General features: G+C 46.5%; 1 long non-coding RNA gene across 1 annotated transcript; it reads right to left on the bottom strand.

Annotated features, from left to right (window-relative positions):
- Positions 1–13,066: 13,066 nt before the first annotated feature.
- On the bottom strand, positions 13,067–15,551 carry LOC135449539 (uncharacterized). The gene is made up of 4 exons (XR_010440760.1): positions 15,068–15,551; positions 14,784–14,965; positions 14,483–14,583; positions 13,067–14,392 (listed from the first exon to the last, which is right to left on the bottom strand). It is a non-coding gene; the product is annotated as an uncharacterized LOC135449539 (long non-coding RNA).
- Between the last annotated feature and the right edge of the window lie 7,644 nt (positions 15,552–23,195).

Below are 23,195 nucleotides of genomic sequence, written 5' to 3'. Positions count from 1 at the left end.
AATTATTTTCAGCCCCACTCGGCTTATGGGCTCTTTGGAACAATTCTGTCCGTCTCGGCTCGCTGAGGGTGGGATAGCGGGCGATGAAAGGACTCCGGCACAGAGAGACCAGGTTTACCCACATGCCTGTCGCAAACTCGCCATTGTACCGCCCGCTCGCGGCGCCTCTGAGACCACAGCACGTTTCGGGTACATCTAAAACACCAGAAAAAATCCCACCGTGGCCGCGCCGGCTTCGGTCTTACATGCAGGCAGCCCAGAGGACGGACTGGGGCCTTCAATTTACGCGCCTTTTCTTCTCCCATCTCGAGAGGGTCAAGAAAGTCCGCGACATCCGCGACTCGCCGCTCCCAAGATAGCGGCCCCTTGGTGCACAGCTGCAGTACCGCGCTCTGCCCACAAGGCGGCAGCACTGCCCCCCGCCCCAGCCGGGGTCGCAGCGCGCCTCGGGTTTGCAGGCAGCGAAGGCGGCAAAAAAGAACAGGGCCGACGCCAGCCAAAAACTGCTCTGAAATAAATGCCAAAAACCTGCCTCTTACCCGACATGACCCGAGCAAGCCCTGTTCTTTTAAATTATATTTCAATAATTTTGATATTTCTATTTTTTGTATTTATATTCACATGCATATTTATAGTGGACATGGATGCAGTATGTAATTTATACACTATATTATGTCTATTCCTTATACTATATTATGTCTATTCCTACTAATAATATTTATCTTTTTTGTTTTTATAAATATCTTTATGTATTGATTCTATATTTATGTTTCTAAAATTCTGTTTCTATAACACTTTTATTATTTAAAATTCAAATCCCTTTCTAACTCAATAAATACAAAAACCCCTTCTTTTAAAGTATATTGAAATATTTTTGTATTTATAACTTGCATGACTATATTCAAATTTATATTTATAGTTTATATTGATGCATTATATTAATAACTATATATAATATGCATCTTATTCAAAAATATACGGGAATTACTTTTTAAATTATATTCCATATATACTGCTACAACTTATTTTTCCTTATATTTCTAAGTTTTATATAAATATTTAATGTGTTTATGATATATTTCTATACTTAGATTTCTACCTTTAAATTATTTGTATTTGTAATTTTTATACTAAAACCCCTGCTTTGGCAAAGAAAAAACAAAACCATCCATTATTTTAAACTACCTAAATTTTTTTTATATTTATATCTATTTATCATAATATACAACAAATGATAGATATATCACATCCATGTACTATATTTATATCTATTTTATATCCATTTCCTATAATATATTTTAATCAGATATATACAGTATTACTTGTATTATATATTGTATCAATTTATGCTATTTTATAATTACAATTTATTATTAATTTTTTATATATCTGCATTTAGTTGCAATACATTTCTATATTTGTATTTTTGTTTGGGTTGTATTTCCATTTATATTCTCTATTCATATATCTATAAACATACACAATACTCTATTAAAAAATAGAAAAACTTATTGTAACATATAATGACTTATGTTACATGTTAAATTTTAAAAATTGACCGAATATATAAAAATAACGTTGGCTCATTCCCATTTCTACACATCTATTTCTTTTGTTTCAATATAGTGAGAGTTGTAATTGTATATTTAAAATCCAATTCCTAAATGAAATGACAGAACAAACAGCATCAAATTCCCACCAATATCTTCCAAAAACAGCGAGATACCTCCAACAGCCAAACAAGTGTCAGCGAAAAAACAAAGAACACTCTTTTCAATAACAATTCTCATCACGACTGAAAAATGGAACCAAAATAAAAGAAAACCCTGTAGAAACATACACAGGAAATTACAAAAGGTATTAAAAAAAGTCAAACCAATCTACTAAACTCCAGACAGTGCCACTCACCCTGAACATTACTAAAAAAAAAATGAAATAACCCAACAAAATTCTACCTCTACACTAACTCAAAGAATAAACAATCCTCTGTAAAAATAACTTTAAAAACTGAACTAATTAATGTGATAAATGAATCTACCAAATTTAAGAACCGTACAATTATCTTTATTATTATGCAAGAAAGAGTAAGCAAGATTCAGGGCTGGGCAGCCAGGAGTCTTTGCTCCTCTTAGGTGCACGCCTCTCCCCATTTAAAGTTTGCTTTTTATTGTCCTTTTTCTCCAGATTCCTGGATGACATGGTCCGTCTTCTGCGCATGCTCCTCCAGTTGCTAGGGGGTCTTTTTTCTGCCTTCTGGTGGTCGTGGGATGAAGGCCCCAAGTCTTCCTCTTTTTTCCGCTTTCCTTATAAGGCATATCTATAAGTCTAAATTCTACAAGCTAAGCATTTTTGCAAGGTTAATAATTGTTACCATATGTGTTTCAGAAAGTCTCCTATATCTATGGGATGGAATTTTGCGAATCAAGCAATTCTAGCAAGGTTAGGAATTGTTACCAGATGTAGCTGTATCTGGTTACCAGAGGGGGGGGTTTGTAACCCAAGCAATTCCTTAAAAGTTTTCCCGTACGTGGCCACATAGGTGTCCTGCTAAACAAGAGCTATTTAGCTATTGTTTTATAATTTAAATTATCTAGCTATTAATGAACAAATGTATTGTTACTTATTACAATCCCCCATTTCTCTTTTTACCAATTTTGTTCATTAAATCTTTTTAGCTCCTTCCTAGCAAGTGCTAAATGGTCTATTTCATCAGTTAAGCTCTGTGCATTAATCATACATGCTAATTTCTTTAGTCTTTTCATCATATTCCAATTCATAATAAATTGAACTGCTGACAAATCCTAGCACAATCAGAATTAAAAGAACGACAATGGGATGGCACCTACTGTTTAGGACACCTGTGGCAGTAGGTGACCATCCGAACAGTGTATCCCACCACCTATAATTGCTATCTTACTTCACTCTTTCTACTACCTGGTGTATTTTCTCTACATCATGTTGAACAGTTACTAGGGTCTTCTGTCTGCTTTTCCTGATTTTCTCAAGAATTTTTATGAGATCCTGGTGAAACAATAGTTGTCTCACTAGGTAGAAGTTCATCCCAATCGGGGTGGGCATTAACTTGTGAATCAGCGTGTAGTTGGATTGTAATAGGTGGTGAGAGGTAACTGTAACTTCATAAGTGGTGTCACACCCTGTAATCTTGGTAAAGTTACAAGCACAGAAGTTTGAGTGATTCTTTGTATCCACCATAACATTATCTACTAGCACAAAATCACAGAGCGTTCTAAAACATGTGCACCCATTGCCTATGTATATAAGAACTGTTTTAGAAACCTCATTAGGGCGAATCTCAAAATGGCAAATGTTTTGCTCTGTGTCCAAACAGATATCTTGAGCTATAATTACATTGCCCTCGCAGATGAACCCCAACTGTTCTCGTACAATACAAGATTCCAAGTCAACAGTTTGCCATTTGTCACCAAACTGACAGGCCCATCCTCTATGTTCTGTAGGATAGAGGACAGCTCCATCATGGTTTATTCCTAATGCAATGACAGGAAAAACTAGATGTACAGAGGCATTTTGTATGATCAAGACAAAGGCAGTGACTGTATTAGAAATAGGGTTATAGGTAAAATTTACCAGTTTCCACCAGGATTGGAATTCCCTTTCAAATTCAGTGGCATTGTCCCAAACTATTTTCCGAATTTCTGTGGGGAAAGTGCCTTCCTTGCCCTCTCTTATAATTGCAGCAGAGACTGACTGCATCCATAATTGTGCCTGGATACAGCTGAGGGCTAAGGAGACATTATTTTGTGTGGCACCAAGTGCATCAATCACCAATTTGTGATCGTTCACATTTACTCTTTCCCAGTTTGGCAAAATGTTTGACAACATCCACTGGCATGTCCCCAAAGCCAGTAGAGATGACCTCAGTGGGTGCTGTAATTTGGACAGATCTCTGGCCGTAGCAGCCAGTTTGTTCATTAGTACCTCCGAATCGATGCTATTCAGAATTCCCAGTCCTGTGCCTAGAACACCAGTCACATCTCTAAGTTTCCTTGTTTTAAAAGAGCTGCATTTCCTGAGCCAAGTAGTCCAGCCTTCAAAGGATGTTTGCAAAAACAGAGAACAAGCTGGCTGGATTTCTGAAACATTGGTCTGCATCAGCACTTCGACCTGTTTGAGAGACCATGCTGGATTGAATAATATTTGTTGTTGACCAGTTTTTCTGATTATATAAGGTCCTATTTTGAAAATTTTTGGTGTGAGTGTGACCGGTGGTGTAGGTGAAACGGTGATAATGTGAGGTTTAGTAGTAGTAGATTGTGTTTTAATTGTGTTTAATTTATTGTGAATTTAAAGGAAAGGCCCTGTGTGTCTTTTGTCCAGAGACAGACTACCTCTGCCGTGTGAGTTAATGTGAAGTTTTGCCAGCAGTCTCGTGCTGGGTATTCACAATTTATTTGTTTATCCTCCTGACCCATGGAAACACTGATTGAGATTGCGTTAGTATAGTCTGATCCATTAACCATTCGACATCCAATATTAATTTGTTCTCCCACTACTCCTTGAAACTGCCGAGTTTTCTGCCTCTTCCATTCATGTTTGGCGTACGGCAGACCGTCATGCAAAACTAATGTTAGTAAACTCAAACCTGTGGTATTTCCCCTAGATCCGGTAAATTGCAAAAAGTCCTAAGACCAGTCAGTGATCAGGGTCTGTTTGACTAGGATCTTGTTCCCTTTGTAAGGCTGATGAGGGTTTCCCAGGCAGTCGGGAAGCTCAGGATTATAATGATAAAAATAGCTTGCCAAGCAGGGCAGGATCCTAGCAACAAATTTTGTTCACCTCTTATAACCATATCTGTTTTACCTGGAGCATTGCTGTGCTCCGTTCCTGTTCCTGTGGCCCGTTGCTCTCCCCCACTACTCCTTACCTCTCTGCCTCGCCTGCCAGCCCAGGTGCATCGGTCTGCAGGGATCATTATCTTCTCGGCAGCAGGGGAAGTCTTCAGGGGGTGCATTATTTGGGCTATCCCTTTGACTCCTGCCCCCACTCCTAAAGGCAGGCTGCCAGGCCTCCAGGCAAAGGATCTCTCTTATTTTATGGCAGATTCTCTGCCGTTCCTAGCGAGTTTTACAGGGCCTGAGTCCCACTGTCTGGTTTTTTCCTCTGAGCCTTACGGGCTCGTTTCTTATATATTCGGAAGTAGCGATGTACGGTACTATCCCAATTTCGGGGCTCAACTTGCCACTCTATGGGGACATGAATCTTTTTCCCTTCACACACCTGGTCTAATATCACACTCTGATTTTGGCAGATGATCCTATATGATTGGCGATGTATTGCCCAGGCCAGGGCCCAATGTCTCCTCTGCTCTATATTTTCAATTAATGCTATTGCTTCCCTATAAGGGATTTCTCTTTGTCCTGGGGCTGTTGCAAATTTGCTTAGAGCCGTGTAAGGGTTTTCCCTCCTCCAACCCCAATCACAAGTATGACACCAGATACCCCCACCTAATTGTGATTGGAAAACCCACCATTTGAGCCTACATCCCCCGCAAAATATTTTATCCATGCCCTACAGATGGGATCACCACATTTAATGCACCCAGGTCTGTTAGACAGTGGCCGCCTTATCTCAGCGAGGACCTCAGCGACTGATATCAGATCATCCCATGTGTGCCAAATAAGAGGACACTTCAGTTCCTTTCCCACCCTTTGAATATTGTCTCTGACCAGTAGCTGCAGTCGGTGTTTCTCCCTCTCAGTCATTCATATTACCAGTTGCTATGCGTTCTTATGTTTTCCGAAGAGTCAATCGTAGATCTCCAGGGCGACTGGTCACCTCCCAAGGGGTGTCTGCAGTGATGGGTCCTTTCACTCGACTGGCATGGGTCCAGCCTTTTTCAGCAGTTTGGATGGCTGTTTCTGTGGTAAACAGAACAACATAGGGACCTTCCCATTGGGGTGTTAGGGAGGTCTCTTTCCAAGCTTTAATTAGGACTCTATCTCCAGGTTTAAGCTTATGCATTGCTATATCCAAAGGGGGTCTTTGTACCAATAGCCCTTTTTATTTTAATTCCTCCCTTCGTTTCATTAGCTGTTGTATGTAACTCTGAATTTGACTATCTTGGATACAGGGATGGTTTCCTGGTAGCTCTAAGTCATAAGGCATTCCATAGAGCATTTCAAAGGGAGAAATTCCCACATCCGTCCTAGGTTGGGTTCTAATGTTTAGCAGCGCCATGGGTAAACATCTGACCCACGACATTTTAGTTTCCACCATAAGTTTAGTGAGTTGCTTCTTGATTTCTCCATTTGCCCTTTTTACCCTCCCTGAGCTTTGAGGGTGCCAAGGGGTGCGATATTTCCATTTAGTACCTAAGGCCATGGTTACCTCTTTTAGTAGTTTATTTGCAAAATGGGGGCCTCTATCAGAGTCTAATATTTCTACTAATCCATACCTAGGGATTATTTCTTCCAGTAAGGTTTTAATCACCACGTTTGCAGTAGCCCGTGATGTAGGATATGCTTCTACAAAGTGGGTTAGATGATCTACCAGTACCAATAAGTACTTGTACCTCCCTACTTTCCGTAGCTCAGTGAAATCTACTTGTACATGTGAAAAAGGTCGGTGTGCTAATTCCCTTCCTCCTGGAATCCTTTCTCGAGCTTGATGCCTATTAACCCTCTGGCATGTTATACATCCCCTGACTACTTGTTTTGCTATATCATAAATTCCTATACACATATACTTAATAGTAAACTGATCTACTAAGGCTTGGGTTCCCCAATGACTCTGTTCATGCAACTGTTGCACTATCCTCTGAGCTACAGATTTTGGCAGCACTTCCCTATTGTCTGGTAATTTTCGAATACCCTCACTCTTTTATTCCCATTCTGTCTAATTTTTCCTTTTCCTGGGCTGTGAAGCTCAGGACACAAACTCTTTCATCATCTCGCATTCTCCTTGTTCCCTGCTCCTGGAATTTTCTGAGGGCAGCTTTCTTTGCTTCTCTGTCTGCTATATTGTTTCCTCTGATCAGATGGGAGGGACCCTTTTGATGTCCTTTAACATGTACTATTGCTATTCTCTTTGGGCCTCTTAACGCTTGTAATACCTGAGTGATTAGTTCCCGATGTATTAATTCTTTTCCTTGGGAATTTATTAACCCTCTTTCTTCCCAAATTTTTCCAAAAGTATGTATCACTCCAAAGGCATACTTTGAATCCGTATAGATGGTCCCAAACTTAGCTTCCAAGAATTTCAGAACCCGCAATACCGCATAAAGCTCACAGGCCTGGGCTGACCAACTAGGACTCAGAGGTCCAGATTCTATTATTTCTAAGTTTTCACCTCCCACAATGGCATATCCAGAGATTCGCTTTCCCTCAACAACCTTAGAGGAACCATCCACAAATAACTTTTCTCCCCCTACCAGCTCTTCTTCTTCGAGATCCGGCCTAATTTTTGTTTGTTTCTCTATGCTATGTGAGCAATCATGAGTCAAATTCTCCTGTGGATCTCCAAACAGGAATTCAGCAGGGTTTTGCAGAGAGGTGGTTTCAAGTATCAACCGAGGGGATGACAGTAAAATGCCCTCGTATTTCAAAAGTCTGGAGTCTGTTATCCATTTCTCTGCCTTTTGTTGCAATACTGCCCGTATATTATGGGGAGTAAAGACTTTCAGTTCTCCTCCATAGGTAATTTTGAGAGCATCCTCCACTAAGAGGGCTGTGGCTACTATAATCTGCAAGCATGTTGGCCATCCCCTACTTACTGGATCCAGTAATTTAGAAATATATGCTACTGCTTTTCGACTGCTGGCCCAGTCCTGAGCCAGTACCCCAAATGCTACTCCTGCCTCAGTATTAACGAACAAATAAAAAGGTCTCCTAACATCGGGGAGGCTTAGCACCGGGGCATTAGCCAACTCCTCTTTTAGTTGTTCTAATGATTCATCATCCTTTTCAGTCCATTTAATCAACCCTTCAGTAGTTAGTTTTTCATACAAGAATTTTGCCTTGCCACTAAAGTTTTCAATCCATTGTCTGCAGTATCCTACGAGACCCAATAGCTGTCTAATTTGTCTCTTATTTCTTGGGGGAGGAAGGGCGAGGATTCCCTTAACCCTCTCTGGATCTAGTGTTTTAGTTCCTTTACTGAGTCGGTGTCCCAGGTACTTCACTTCTTCTACGAATTGCAATTTATTTTTGGACACCTTCAGCCCCTGAATGCTCAAAAAGTTTAAAAGCTTAATGCTTTCTTCCCTAACTGCTTCCTCACTCTTTCCAGCTATTAACAGATCATCTACATATTGAACAAGGGTTATTCCTGAGTTTGGGGTATAGGTTTTCATTATCTGTTCTAATGCATGCCTAAATAAATTCGGGGACTCAGTATATCCCTGTGGGAGCACAGTCCACCTTAGTTGTTGCTTTCGGTGGGTATTGGGATCTTCCCATTCAAATGCAAAATAGTCCCTACATTCTTCCTTCAAGGGGCATGCCCAAAAAGCGTCTTTTAAATCTATAACATTGGTCATCAGGTTTCAATTGACTGAGCAATGTATGAGGATTAGCTACTACAGGGAACCGGGCAATAGTTCTCTTATTTATTTCCCTTAAATCATGTATTAGTCAGTATTTTCCATCTGGTTTTTTTACAGGTAAGATGGGGGTGTTGAAGGGAGACATACAAGGTTCCAAGAGCCCTTGTTGTATTAACCATTCTATTTCTGGTTTTAGTCCCCTTCGCCCATCGTCTGACATGGGATATTGTTTTATCCTCACCGGGATTTCTGGGTTTTGGATAATAACTGTGAAAGGCTCTATATTCAGTCTCCCTGCTGTGTCAGGGGTATACCAAACCTCCGGGTTTATCTTCTCCTTGTCAGTGGCCCGTAGGGGGCACAGTCTGACTTTCAACTGTTTTTCTTCAATATTTATATTTATTCCTAATTCCACCATTAAATCCCTACCTAATAAATTTTAACCAGCTTCAGGAACCAGTAGCAGGGATCCTACCCCTATTTTTTTCTCTGATTCTATTAAGACATCTTTAATTACAGGAACCTTGAAGGGTTCCCCTTTTGCCCCAGTAACCTGTACTGTTGAAGGCAAAATCTTACATCCCGGGGGCAAAGACTGAACTGTTGATCTCTCGGCCCCCGTGTCTACAAGGAAGGTTATGGGGGTTTGCTGGGGACCCACTTTAAGTTTTACCAAGGGCTCTGATGACATTTGAATCCCCAATAGAGCCCTTGACCCCCCTAATCCTCTTTGAACATTTTCTCATCCCTAAGCCTCTTTTGACATTCCCTCTTCATGTGTCCTTTCCCACCACAGTAGTAGCACACCGTTCCTTCTCTCCCCCCGCTGGGGGCCCTCCTAAATCCCGGGGACCCCTCCTCATGTCATTTCTTTCCCGTGGCGGAGGGTTGTTTCGCTGTCCCTCCCTGACTGCTGCCACCATCACCCGAACTTGCCTTTTATGTACTTCTTCCTCCCATCTAACATATACTTTCTGAGCCTCCTTAAGTAATTCATCAAGTCCTCTGTCCTGCCAATCCTCTAACTTTTTAAATTTCTTTCGAACATCTTCCCACGATTTAGCTACAAACTGTGTTTTCAGGAGTGCTTGCCCCATAGGCGTCTCTGGATCCACCCCTGAGTATAACTGAAAACTCTTCCTTAATCTTTCCAGCCATTCAGTGGGGGTCTCATCCTTTCCTTGGCACTCTCTGAATGCCTTGCTTATATTTTGTCCTCGGGGCACAGCCTCTTGTATGCCTTGGATTATAATGGTTCTTAAGTCCTGCATATGACCACGATGGTTGGGGTCCTGATTTTTCCAATTGGGATTTTGCAAGGGCCATTTGACATCAGCCGCAGGACCTTGAACATGCTGGGCGTCCCAAGTTCTCATTCCTGCCCTTCTAATCATCCCTCTCTCCTCTGTTGTAAATAGTATGCCTAGAATGGACTGTATCTCTACCCAAGTATATACATTTGGTCCCAGGAACTGATCCACCCTTTCTGCTACTCCTATAGGGTCTTCTAATAATTTTCCCATCTCTTTCTTAAACTCACGGACATCTCCTGAGTTTAAGGGGACAGTGACAAACCCCATCCCAGCTTGAGGTCCCCCTAATGCTATCTCCCTAAGAGGGAACAACCCACTGTTCTCTCCTTCCTCAATTACTGTCTTCATCTGGCTCCGAGTACACCTCCTGTAATCCGGGGAGTCCGTGACCTGCTGTTTGTCAGGGGCTGATGCCGGAGGAATGTTTGGAAGGGTGTCCTGGGGTGACATTATGATGCTTGTATCCCCATTCCTCTGTTCTGTGCCTTTAAGACCGGCTCTGAAGAGTGGAAGTTTGTTTGGGTTTCTCTTATCAGGGACACAGAGAGAGCGTACATTGGGCTGGTTTTTTTTCTTTCTTGCTTAGCTTACTGCTTTTGCTGGCTGGCTTTTCTGCTCTTGCTTCTGCTTCTGCTCTGCTTTTGCCTCTGCTTATTAGCTAGTTCAGCTAAACAGTCCAAATTCCTTCCTGGACTGTTTCTCCTCTCCTGTTTCTGTGACCATCTCGAACCTGCTCTGGACTGGGACCAGGGAACACAGAAGGTTCGGCTGCAGCAGTTGCCCCAGTGCCGGAGGGACTGAGAACAGAGCAACCACCCCCGAAAGAGACTTTCTGATTTTGTCATCTTTCTCAAAGCGTTGTCATCTGGTATTGTTCATTTTGTGTGCTGGGGGGTGCTGTGTCTGTCAAATAAACAGGTTCTTTCCACCTCTCTCCAAGGAATTTTTTCCCCGAACCGGTTGGGGGGAGGGGCCCTCCTTTGTAGATTCTTTAACAAATTTGCCCTAAACCAGGACAAAGGGATACAGGGGGGCTGGGGCTGGTGGTGGTATATATGGGGGAGGATAAATAGAAATCTCTTCCTCCACTCGGGACTTTTTCTTTCTATCTTCCTCCCCTTGGCTTCCCTTAAGGGGGAGCAATCTAGTTATTTGCTCATTACTTCCTACCAACCACAATTTAGCATAAGCACTCTCCTCCAGGTTTTCTGGCTCTTTGGAATTCACATAGATATTCAGGGCTTGACAGACCCAATCCTCGGAGGATCCGAAAACGGGCCAGTATATATTTCCTGAGTCCAATTTCTTACCCCCCCATACTACCATGCAATAATTTATCATTTTTGCTTTATCCTTCCCTTTTCTGGAGGGAAAATCATTCCAATAGTTAATCACTAATCCTAACAGACTATTCTTAGGTATTGGGGGTAACCGGGGGCCCTCCCCCATGGGGTCAGAAGGCTTGCTTTCCTTCTGCCCCATCTTCCAAGGCACCTCCACGCACACACACACACACACACCCCCCCCTCGGTCGTGGCTCGCTCCCTCGCAGGCTACGAGAACCGCACTACTGGAGGGTCCCTCTTGCCTCGTCCTCAGTTGGACGTCTCATTCACTGTGCCCTGGGATTCCAACCCCAACCGAGCAGTTCACGCGTATACTCACGCGTCCTGCGTCTTTGCTCGGATCTTCGTGCACAAAGTTTACAGGGTTACCGGTGTTTCCTTGCTTATTCTCGAATTTAGGTTCGTCGGGCCAGAGGGGGGGTCAGTTGAGAAGATCAGGGCCACCAAAGGGGTGGGGGCGCCCCACCCAAATTCTCAAACCAACCCTGTCTCAGGATCCGAGTCACGACACCAAATTGTGATAAACTAATCAACCAAATTTAAGAACCGTACAATTATCTTTATTATTATGCAAGAAAGAGTAAGCAAGATTCAGGGCTGGGCAGCCAGGAGTCTTTGCTCCTCTTAGGTGTGCGCCTCTCCCCATTTAAAGTTTGCTTTTTATTGTCCTTTTTCTCCAGATTCCTGGATGACATGGTCCGTCTTCTGCACGTGCTCCTCCGGTTGCTAGGGGGTCTTTTTTCTGCCTTCTGGTGGTCGTGGGATGAAGGTCCCAAGTCTTCCTCTTTTTTCCGCTTTCCTTATAAGGCATATCTATAAGTCTAAATTCTACAAGCTAAGCATTTTTGTGAGGTTAATAATTGTTACCATATGTGTTTCAGAAAGTCTCCTATATCTATGGGATGGAATTTTGCGAATCAAGCAATTCTAGCAAGGCTAGCAATTGTTACCAGATGTAGCTGTATCTGGTTACCAGAGGGGGGGTTTGTAACCCAAGCAATTCCTTAAAAGTTTTCCCATACGAGGCCGCATATGTATCCTGCTAAACAAGAGCTATTTAGCTATTGTTCTATAATTTAAATTATGTAGCTATTAATGAACAAATGTATTGTTACTTATTACAAGCCACCACCTTGTCCCTTTTTCCCTCCCCTTTACTTGGCAGCACTTCCTCCCTCCTCCTCCTGTCCCTGCCAGCTCCAGCAAAGCCATTTCACCCACTGGCACCAGCTGCCTCCTGTCCCTCGCTCCCATTTTGCCCACTCTGAACTCCTGGAGCCGCCTGCCCGCAGAGTCGCAGCCGCCGTGGGGCCGGGTAATGGTGCAGGGAATGCTGGCAGGGATTCTTGGGCTGGGCTGGGCCAGGCCAGGTGCCCGGGGCCAGCAAAAGCGCTCTGAGCCTCTGCTCCTGGGCAGGCAACAGAACACAGCAGGAAAGGCTCGGGGCTCTCAAGAAAGGCAGCCAGAGATCTCTCACCCAACATGGGCGTAAGAAGCCTGGAGCGGGGACATAAATTTCCATTGAATGTATTATGAAAGAAATCACAGCAAGGGAGTGAGTAGGCTGCCAAATCCTAAAAATGCACCTTCTCCACACTGTTCTCTCCTTCCTGGGCTTCACTTTATCCACAATTCCCTCCCTCCCTCCTCCCCATACAGTGACACGGAGGTATGGGGGTTACAGTCACATCATGTCACTGCTTCCCCCTCAGGGAGACAAATCTGCGCTGCTCTATTGTCACCTTATCACAGGGGTTCCATACTGTTGTCTCCTTATCGCAGAAGTTTCACACTTTCTTGGTGTTTTCTCCTGGGCAGCTCCTCAGAGCACTGACTCTTCAATTCTTCAAAAAGCAGCCAACTGACTCCCCTTCCCAACCAGCCAGCCCACTCTTTCATAGCACTCTTCTTCTCATTGGTTACAGCTGTGGCCTGTTAAAATCAGGCCTGTTCCTAATCTTTGCTAATTGGCCCAGCTGCAACTCCTTAGGGGTAAGATTACTTTCTACACCATCTTTATTTTCTTATATTCTATCCCCCTACACTGCTCCAGCCTGGGATTCCTCCCACAGGAGGACAGTCAGATCCTTTGTGACAGTGTCCTGGTTCAGGGCAAATTTGGGCTCCTCTAGGAAAGCAGATTCATTTGGCCCCTCCCTGCAACCAGTCTGGGAGAAAATACCTCCTTGGAGAAAAGTGGAAAAAAAATATTTATTAAACAATAAACCCCTTGCTGCTCCAAAAAAGAAAGTCCCCCCCAGGTTGCAGTTCAGCTCACTGAATCTCCCATCAGTCCCTCTGGTGCAGGAAATGTTGTGGCCCAGGCCCAGCCCGGCAGGCCACCAGTGCAAGTTGCTGGTGCTCTTCTGGGTGTTCAGTCCAGAGCAGGTTTAAACAGGTCCGAAAAAGGGGAAAAAGGAAAAAAACCCAGAGTCAAGGTAACTTAATTGCCTCAGCTAGCTAAACTAACTAAAAGCAAAGGAGAGCTCAGTCCCGTTGTCTGTCCATCCACAGACAATACATTCCAGGAGCAGGAATGTGGAGGAGTGAGAGCAGTGTCTGAAAACAAACAGCATGCTTTTCTCTCCCCTCTTCACTCTCTGGAACATGTCCTAAAGAGGCAAAACTTATTCAGCATAAACAGAACAAAATGATTGGGGCTAAAAGCATCATATAGTCAACCTAGGACAGACAGACCACTCCCCACAGTCAGGTGTCTGATGCTGAAAATGGGATTCCTGCTCGGAACGTGTCAGCTGTCCTTCTTTCTCTTCCAAAGACAGTCTAAAAGTGTCCCATTCTGGCCACATAGTGATGATTCCCAAGGGCCCAGGCCGATTTGGATTTCCCATTCAAGCAGGTTATGTCATGAGGGCAGTGCACTCACACTCCAGGCAGCATCTTCGCAGGATGGATTGCAGAGACTTTTCCTTTGCAGCCCCAGCCCAGCGCTGGCACTGGGCATGAAGAGGCACTGAGGTGACCCTGAGAGGAAGTGCAAGGCACAGGGCGCAGCTGAGGAAGGACAGCGCTGTGCTGGGCTCAGAGGTGAAGCTGGCGCTGCCCAGCGTGGAGAAGGTCCTTTGTGCAGCCCCTGTTACAGGGGAGCTTGGGCCTTGCTGCAGAGATACGGCCACTCGTTGGAGCAGTTGTCACTCCTCAATCTCCTCTCAGCCAGGTACACACAGTCGGAATTGCCAAGGACAGGAACCCTGCAGGGAGGAGCAGAGGCAGCGCTGGCTGCCAGGGGAAGCCCTTGTGCCCCTGTGCCCCCAGGCCCTGCCCGGCTCCCCGGCACTCACCGGGAGCTGTAGCTGCTGCCGTCCCCCCAGTGCAGGCGCTCGCCCCGTCTGCGCAGCCCGAGCCAGAAATCGCCGTTCCCACAGAGGCGGGAGAGCAAATCCTGCCCAGGAGAGAGGAGTGGGAGCTGCCCCGGCCCCTCGGGGGGACACGTGCCCGGGGCTGCCCCCGCACGCCGGGGCTCCTTCCCTGCAAGGCCCCGGCCCAGGGCTGCAGCCCCGGCCTTACGAGCACCGAGCCCGGCCCAGGAGCGCCCCCAGGCTGCCCTCAGCCACCCCACACCGCCCCCAGCCCCTCACTCACCATGGCCTCCTCATCCTTGGCAATGGCCAGGGAGGCATTGAGCTTGGAGCACCGTTCCTGACCCTGCTCCCGCGTGCCGCAATCCAGTTAGAAGCCGTAGCAGACCGCATTGAAACCCAGCCAGCCATGGGGACAGCCCAGAACCAACAGCGGAGTCACAGGTGTGACTGGAACCTGTGGTGCTGCAGGGGGAAGAGGAGAAGACCTGAGGATTCCCCTGTGCAGGGAGCAGGGAGCCCGCTCTGCCCCGAGGGGCTGGGCCCAGGCTGCTGCCCCTCCCTTACCTGCCAGCACAGCCACGGCCGCCCCCAAAGCCAGCACCAGCACCAGGAGCAGCAGAATCAGCACCGCCGTGCCCACAGGATGGCACCTGAACCGTTCACCTGGAGCAGGAAAGAGCTGCTGGCTGCCAGAAGCAGAGCCGGCCCTGCAATCTGCTCAGCCCATGGCCAGGGAGCAGAGCAGGGAGCTCTGAGGCAGTGTGGGCCTCCCTCAGCTGGCAGCCAGAGAGCCAAGAGCCTGGCCACAGGCAGGGACACAGCTGTGGGCACAGGCAGGGACACAGCTGTGGGGACAGGCTGCAGCAGGAGAACTGCACAGCCTTGGGGGCAGCTGGGGCTCTTGCTTCCAGCCACGGATGGGGCCCAGCAGAGCACGAGGCCTCTTCCAGACATCGGGAAACAGCCACACACCTGCCAGCCCTGGCCTTGGGAGGGGACACGGGCCCCTGCCTAGAGGCCACAGGGGTGGCCCTGTACTCACCCAGGATTCTTCTGAGGTTCTTTTTGCATTCATTGCCCGTTGCTCCTGTGCCCTGGGGAGCAGGGGCTCCCTCACACTCCCATCCCAGGTGCAGAATCCATTCTCCACATCTGCACTCACTGCATGCTCACAAGTGGCATCCCCCTGCTTATGCCAAGAGGCTTCTTGGGCCCCAGGCAAGTGTGGAACCGCGGCTGCTGGTCCCTCCTAGGGATGCAGGAGCTTCATCAGGACTGTGGACAGATCTTTGGGAGCTCGGCCTCGGGAACAGCTTTGCAGCCGCCCTGAGGGCACCCTGAAAGGGACACGATGAGAGGTCGCTGCTGGTGCCGGCCGTGCGGGGGCTCAGGAGGGCGGTGGCAGCTGTGGCTGCGCTGTCGCCGCTGCCCAGAGGTGCGGCAGCAGGTGCGGAGACAAGCGCAGCCTCCGGCAGCTCTGCGGTGGCCGCAGCCGCGGCCCCTGTGGCTCTGCAGCCGCTGCAGCCCAGCTCCGGGCCGGGCCGGGCCGGGCGCTGAGAGCGCCTGGGAGCTGCCGGCTGCTGCTGGCCCGGGGCAGCTGCGGCTCGGAGTCCGCCTGCCGAGGGGCAAGAAGCAGCAGCAGCAGCCCCGGGCTGCTCACCGTTGTGCCCCGCATGATTCCCTGCCCCGGCGCCTCGGAGCCCGGGCACACCGAGCGCCGGCACGGCCGCTGCGGCTCCCTGCCTGTGGGAAAAATGACCCCCTAATTTTGGCTTTTGCATTTATGTATGAGCCTATGCATGTTGTCAGTGATTATAATGATTTAGATAGAGTATCGATTCTAACTCTTTTTAGCTTCATGTTAGTATAACATAATCTATCAGCTTAAGTAGGCACCATATTGCCCATAGAAATTGTAATGTAATGAATGTAGTGTCTATGTATCACTTATGGAAATGATAGTGTGATGAATGTACTGTGTAATAGACCTGAGGAAAACAATGTGAAAAAGACTTTTGCGCGACTAAAAACAGTGGAAGGCCATCCACTGACCAACCTGTCCAAGAGATAAAATAACGGTGACAGAAACCAGAGCACCAGAGAACAATTAGAGGCAATCATGCTAAATTTAAAGAGAACATACTATAAATCTTATCCAGAGGATGTGAAACACAGAATGGAGACACAAGAAATAAAACAAATGGATGTGACACCCAGGATGTTATGCAGATAAGAGGGTGAAGAAGTCAGGCAAAGAAGGTACCAAAACATCAGAAAGTTCGAAAAAAGGTCTGAATAATACATTAAATACCTGAATATGCATGTACCTCAGCGAGGTAACAGTATAAATAGATAAATAGAACATTGTGTGTATACCCCGGTGTGTTCTTTCGCTGTTGACCAGGAGCATCCAGCACTGGAAATATTGTCCCGTTTTATCCTATTACTATTACGACCATTATTATTATTGACCTTTCAAAAACACTGAGCAGTGAATTCCATTTTCCTCAGCTGTCAAGGGGGGGAACCCGGCACAAGGACACAAGGAATTCACCAGAGCCCTCCACCCCACCCCACCGCAGCCCCCTCCGCCCGCGGCGAGGCACAACCGAGCGCGGGTCTCACCTGGGCTGGAGCCGCCTCCGAGCCCCGGGCGGGTCCCAGCTCGGCTCTCCCCGCTCGGCTTTTCCCTCGCTGCCGCCGGCGCTTTCCCCGCTCCCGGGGCTCGGCTTTGCCCGCCGGCTCCGCTTGGCCCCGGGCGAACTCACTGCCTCCCGTGGCTCCCCAACCCTGCGGCGGGGCGAACCCCCGGCATTTGCCGAAGGGCTCTGACTGCCCCTGGCTACTGAAGCCTCACGGAACGTGTCCTAGAATGCCGTAAACATGTGCTGAAATGCTTCTTTGAAGTTAATCTTGTGTTTTTCGTGAACTCTGATTTCTCTGAGAATTGTTACTGGAGAGATTCAGAGCGGTAAATCCAGTGCCTCATTATTTTTATCATGTGCAGCATAACACAATCGAATTTCTTTAACAGAAATGCTGATAACATTTACCATATGCTGTTACACTAAATACAATCTCGAGAAGCTCCCGGTTTGTTGGACAGTTTGCCAAATTCTACATTGTTGTTTCTTTCAGTACAATTGCACTTTAAAAGGTCTTAGTAAACTTACGATTCCATAAAATTTGTGCTTACCATGCGTTTTTCTCAATGTTAAATTACATAGCGTCAAAGTATTTGTCACTCTTTTCCAATCCCTCCAGTAAATCCATCAGGCTGTTATTGCAACCATGTTTAGTTCATTTTCAGTGCCTTTTGGTATTAATAGCATCAGAATAAGTTACATTTTGTAGTACTCAGCACTTTTAAGGATATTGATTGTAAGTTCGGTTATGTTTCATTTGAATACGATTTCAGTGTTGGTAAGATTAAGCAAAGTTAGATCTGAGCAATGTTAAGTGTTCCCAGGATCTCTCCCAGTGCTCCCAGCAGCAAAGCCCTGGGGGCACAGCGTGCTCTGCTCTTGAAGAGGCGAGACTGGAGCTATCAGGAGAGCAAACCCGGCTGGGAAAGCGTTCCCTGCGCAGGAAGGTGTTTCCCCTCTCTGACCACAGAGGGAGCTCAGCCTCCGCTCTTGACTCCAAACCCTTCAAGCTCCGAGCCCGACTGCCCGAAATTGGCTCGGCCCCACTGCCCAGCGCACTGCTCAGAGCTCACACGGCTGAGGGGGCAGTGCAGATTAAATAATGAACGCTGCTGGGCACGGCTTTAGCTCTGAACTACACACTGTCACACAGGAACAAAACCCTTAACGAGGATGGGTTCCTCTTGCTGGCACAAGGAGAGAAGCAGAAATGTGACAGGAATATTCTTCATCATTCTGCCCGGGCTTTGTCAAACGCTCCAGCTCCTGCACCTCACGAAATAACAAGCAGTGCCTTTGATGTCAGTGAGCAGGTTATTATGGATTAATCTCACACTGGAAAGCAGCCTTCACACCCTACTGCTCTTTGCATCACCCAAAGATTTTGGAAGCTGCTGCCCAGGATGCTCCTGAGTTGTATCTTCCTTGTCAATCTTATCTGCGCCTTGTTTAATTGTAAAAACATAAATAAAATGCAGGGATCACTGGCCCAGGTTCCCAGGACTTGCATGTCTCTCCAAAGAAGGGGATAAAAGAGTGTTTGTCCCAAACAACAGAGTTGAAAAGTTCATGTTGTCTACATATATTTTTTAAAGGAAAAGAGGAAGAGTAAAATATCAATTACTGTGCCAGTGGTGCTCCAGCCTATTTCTGTTCTCTTCTTTACATTGTAGCATGTCCAAGAATAATTTTAAAAACCAAACCAAAGAAACAACAACAAAATAATTTAATTCAAACTGAAGGAGAAGCAATGTGGCTGCAGGTTTGTGGCACTCCAGTGCCTGGGTTCCAGTAAGGGAGCTCATCCCCTCTGCAGTTCCAAGCCCAATCCCAAAGTCCTGAGCATCAGCTTTCAGCTTTTTGAACACTGAACTGTAAGAAAAGCTGCTGGGGAGGGCCATGCTCCAGGCACATCTGTGCCATTTCATCTCTCCAGCTCTCTCAGCTCAGCTCGGCTCTTTTCCTCTCCTTGCTGGCTTTGGCTCATGCATTTCTTGAGGGGCTGCCCTGCACTGATCAGAGCATGAACTGACCATCAGACAAACAGCTTCTGGCACTGTGGCTCTATCCTAAATGGACCATTGCCCAAAGGAATTCCAGGGCCTTAATTTCACTTAAAATGCCTTTTAAAGGAACCTGGTTTGATGCCCTCCATTTCTAAACAAGGAGTGCACAACGCTCCTGTACTCCCTGCCAGTGTCATTCTTTGAGCCTTGCAGAAAGGCTTTAAAGCAGCACAAAACTTAAGCGCCAACAACTTCATCCAAAATTCAAATCAATAGCACGGGCAGAGTGTGACTTTAAAACCTATTTTTAAGACTGAATTAAAGAGCAGTTGCATTGCCAATCGACAAGATGAGAAAGGTTTCCTTAGCAGTTGTTGAGATGACAAAATAAGGGAGAGGTTGGAGCTTGGAGTGGGGGAAAGAAGGGGAAAACCTTCACTTGCACAGTGGGGTTTTAACCATCATCTAGGAATTGCAGAAACCATTCTAATCTCAAGAAAGGAAAAACTATCCAGGATAGTTTTCATTTCAGCAAGTGCCTAAGGAAGCCCTCAGCAGCAGGAGATTGGGATAACTGCAAGGCTGGTGTCTGGAGCAGGGTGTGCTCCTCAAAGCCAGACCTTTACCCACAGCAGCCAGAAGGCAGAAAAACAAGGATGCGACAAAGCCTTAAGTGGGGAATGGGTTATCAAGGGTTTTGAAAGGAAAGAACAAGATCTGGGAAACAGGACCTGGAAGGTGAGAGAGGAAGGAAAAAGGGAGACCCCTGAGGCCTCTTGAAATTCAAAATGAGAAAAGAAGAGAGGAGGAAAGAAAAGGCTGTGACTAAATTCTAACTGAGCTGGGGTTGGGTTTAGAGGTAATAGAGGGAAGCTGTAGAAAGAGGAGATTTCTTTATAGTAGCAAAGTACTGGGATAAATTCACAAGAGAAATCGTGAAATCTCTATCAGCAGCAGCTCTCTGCAAAGAGGTCAGGCATCCATTCCCCATGCCAAAACCAGGCTCAGGGAACTTGGCCAGACAACATCCCCAGGTTGATCCAAGCCTCATTTTCCAAAAATTGCTCAAAATTATCATTGTGCATTAACAGAGCAAAGTCTTTTTTTCAGCTTATCAGGCTTTGAAATGCCTCAGATTGAGATGCAAACCCAGCTCCTGTCCCTTTGTTGTGCTCAGACTTTCCCCCTTTCCCTGACCCAATCTCTTTAGCAAGCAACAGCTCATCGGGAGCCAGCCAGACCAGGGGCTTTTCCACAGCTTGTTCCAGGCAGAGGAAAGGAGAAACATAAAGACAAAGGAGGACAAAAGGGAGGCTGTCCTGGAAAGTGCAGCCTGGCAACCTCCAGACAATGAAACACAAAGCACTCGGACAGCTCCTTGCAAGTGGGGGGCTCACAGGGCTGGGGGGGAGTAGCTCTTTTTATACATCTCACATCTCACCACAGCCTCATCCCCAGTGTGGGCTGTTTTCCTCCACAAAATCCATAGGTGTATGCTTGCATAGGAAATTGCTGAACAACTGCTTAAAAAAATACAGGTGGGAAAGGGCATTTCTGCCTTACAGACCAGCTCAGGTGGGCTGGCTTAAAAATTATATATATATATATATATATACATATATACACATACATGTCTGTATATATATATATACATACATACACACATATATATATATATATGTATATGTATATAGACATAGATAGATAGACAGACAGACAGATAGATAGATGTGTGTGTGTCTGGTCCAAAACTAGGCCAGTAAATATATATTTATATAGCTCCAAACCTTTCAAACCCCAAAATTAACTGAGCAGAATTGATTTTGTTCCTTAAAATTGTGTGGTTTTTAACCAGTTCACACAAGCACCAGTCATATTTTCCCCTTGCTCACAGGGCAGGGGATTGGCTGCTTTGCAGGAGTAGAAATCATCTCCTAAGGAGACCCCAGCTGAGGCTCATTAGGGTCATTAAAGCTCATTAGGGCCCTCAGGTGCTCACTGGTCACACCTGGGGCCTCTTGACCCACACAGCCCCAGGAAATCTCTCTGTTCAGGGATTTTGGAGACCTTTGAGTGCCACCAGTACAATCATGTGGGAACTGCTCACTCCCCTTCAGTTTTTCTCTTCGAGGGAAGGATTGATGGAGCTTGTTGGTAGAGTCAGGGCTTTCCCTGCCACTGCAATGGCAAAAAGGGAGGTGTCAAGGCAGGAGAAGGTGCTGGGGATGGGGTGGGGGGACTTTTGGAGCTGAAGGTCATTTAGAGGAGGAGGAAATTGGGGTTTGCAGGCTGTGATGCAGCAGCCCCTGTGGCTTCCATCCAGGCGAGTGCAGCCTGGCCACCCATTGTCAAAGTCCAGCCTGATGTCACAGCTCAGGGTGGTGAGGTCCCTGTGTGCCTCTCTGACCTGGGCACAGTGACCTGGGCACTCTGAGTGCCCCTGCTCTGCTCTGCCCTGCTCTGCCCATGGGTTTCAGAGCTGCCACACCAGGCCCTGCAGCCAGGATCCCCCCTGGTGGTCCAGCAGCCAGGGCCCTTCACTGGACAGAAATGGAAGATCACACTGGAGCGATACACGAGGGGCTGGGGGAGCACCCAGGATTCCAGCAGCACTGATTTTAGAACATTCATCTGCCCATAGGTGTCCAAAGTTCCATAAGGCACCTTTCCAAGAGCATGGCAACCCCAGATGGATTTGAGAAGAATGCTTCACAAAGCTTTTAACTCCCTCTGGCTTCTTCTGCTTTATTCTTTTTCACAGATTCTCTCAGTGACAGAAGGAAGAAGCAGGTTTGGAGAAAGAAAAACCGGGTTTTCTCCCAGTTTTTCACATCCTAATTCTGGAAAGTCTTGGCAGCCAGACCTAAACAACCAACCTGCCAAAGTTCAGCTCCCCTTTCAGGCCTCATTATCAGCAGGGTTTTTTCACAGGCTATTTCTGTTTGCCTTTCCTCTCCAGGTATTTTATTGAGCTGCAGCCAGCAAACATTCTGGGACCTCACCTTCAGGGCTCAGACCCTCCACAACCACCTCACCCTGAAATACTTCCTTTTCCCCCATGCTGGATAAACAGCTAAGGCTTCCTGTGTTCAGCAGGAAGTTTTTATGCTCTGCGAAGTGTGCTTTGCTCTCACTGCACTGCAGAGCACAGATCCCCCAGAGACGCAACATGGGTTGTGTTGGAAGGAACCTTAAAAATCACCCAATTCCAACCCCCTGCCATGGGCAGGGACAATTTCCACTATCTCAGGGTGCTCCAAGCCCTGTCCAGCCTGGCCTTGGACACTTCCAGGGATCCAGGGGCAGCCACAGCTGCTCTGGGCTATGGGCTTCTCTGCCCTTGCCAGGGGGTTGAGAGAAAATGGTCTTTAAGGTCCCTTCCACCTCAAACCATTCCATGAGTCTAGAAAAGCTAAATGAAAATTCTGAATAGAATTATATTATTCAAATTAAATATGGGGCATTTGTGCTTAAAGACCACAAAAGACCAAATGAAGACACCATAAATAGGAAAGCTATAACTGGAATTTTCCCAGGTTTCTCTCAGCTGGATCTGCTTTCATTTTCTGATCACAGTAGAGGCCCAAAAGCCCAGTGGTGATGCAGAGCTGGGAGATTTGCCCTTGAAAATGCCAACACACCAAAGTCCTGGGGTTCTGATCCCACTGCAATATGCAGATCACTTCCAGAATGACACGTGAAGTGCACCCCTCTTCCACCACTTCATTCTTTTTAGCAAAAAGCCTTCCCAGGACGCTGATCTGGATCAGCAGCCCTTACTGTGGTGTCTTTAGAAAACAATTTAACTCAGCAATCAGAAGGTTCATGCACTAATAAAAATGTTGTATGGTCAGTGGGCCAAGGGGTTTAGAGATGGATTTCCCAAGCCCTCTCCCATTTCTTTCTGGGGGTAGCAGTGCTCCCCGTCCCCTCCAGCCTGGCCCTTTAAGTAACTTGAGCTCCAGGCTGCAAATCCCAGTCTCCAGCTAAAAGGATGGAAAAGCTGTTTCCCCCTTCCCCCTTCTGGGGCTTTTCTTTTGA

The sequence above is a fragment of the Zonotrichia leucophrys genome, chromosome 6, assembly GCF_028769735.1.
Source record: "Zonotrichia leucophrys gambelii isolate GWCS_2022_RI chromosome 6, RI_Zleu_2.0, whole genome shotgun sequence".
Classification (NCBI taxonomy): Eukaryota; Metazoa; Chordata; class Aves; order Passeriformes; family Passerellidae; genus Zonotrichia; species Zonotrichia leucophrys.
Note: the sequence above shows the minus strand (reverse complement) of the source record. Positions and strands in the feature narration are given on the sequence as shown.